The sequence below is a fragment of the Onychostruthus taczanowskii genome, unplaced genomic scaffold (genome assembly GCF_017590055.1).
Source record: "Onychostruthus taczanowskii isolate IOZ18803 unplaced genomic scaffold, ASM1759005v1 scaffold100, whole genome shotgun sequence".
In the NCBI taxonomy this organism is placed as follows: Eukaryota; Metazoa; Chordata; class Aves; order Passeriformes; family Passeridae; genus Onychostruthus; species Onychostruthus taczanowskii.
Window position 1 is genome coordinate 381,579 of NW_024496527.1, and position 683 is coordinate 382,261.

At 36.2% G+C, this 683-nt stretch overlaps 1 protein-coding gene across 1 annotated transcript in view; it reads right to left on the reverse strand.

The window, feature by feature from the left end:
- Positions 1 to 683, reverse strand: part of RTRAF (RNA transcription, translation and transport factor) — an 18,770-nt gene that overhangs the window by 16,488 nt on the left and 1,599 nt on the right. The window lies entirely within an intron of this gene.

The following is a 683-nucleotide window of genomic DNA, read 5'->3' on the forward strand; positions in this document are numbered from 1 at the left end:
ATATATTCATATATTATATAAAAATATATTATATATATATAATTATATATTTTAATATATATTTTATAAAAAATATATATAATATACATAATATATTTATATATATTTATTATATGTAAATATTAGTGTGTTATATACATACATTTATTTATAAAATATAAAAATATATTATAATATGCATTTTATATCAAATATAAAAATATATTAAATATCTTTATCTCTAATATAATTCTAATATATATATTAGTGGGTTATAAATGTATATATTTATACACAAAACCCCACAGTTTATAATATACATTAAAAACTATTAAAATAGTGCATTTTCTGACCAAAAATCATCGCTGAGTGTTTTTCATTCTTCAGCTGCCTGGCCCCATTAAAGGCATCAGCCAGGAGATTATTTTTATTTGGGATTAGAACTTAAGGAGCACAGGAAGGACCGAAACCCCAGCAGCAACATTGCCATGGCTGCCGGCCGCTCTCCAGCCCAAATCCCGACGTGGGGCTGGAATTGCACAGCTCCCGGCGGGGCGGCACCGGGGGGACGGCTCCGGGGAGTCAGCGCCTCGGGATGGGCTGCAGCCGTGCCGTGGGGGGGGGAAAGGGGCCTTTTCCACCCCATCCTGATCCCAGTCCCAACCCCATGGATCCCATCCCCATGGATCCCATCCCATCCCCAT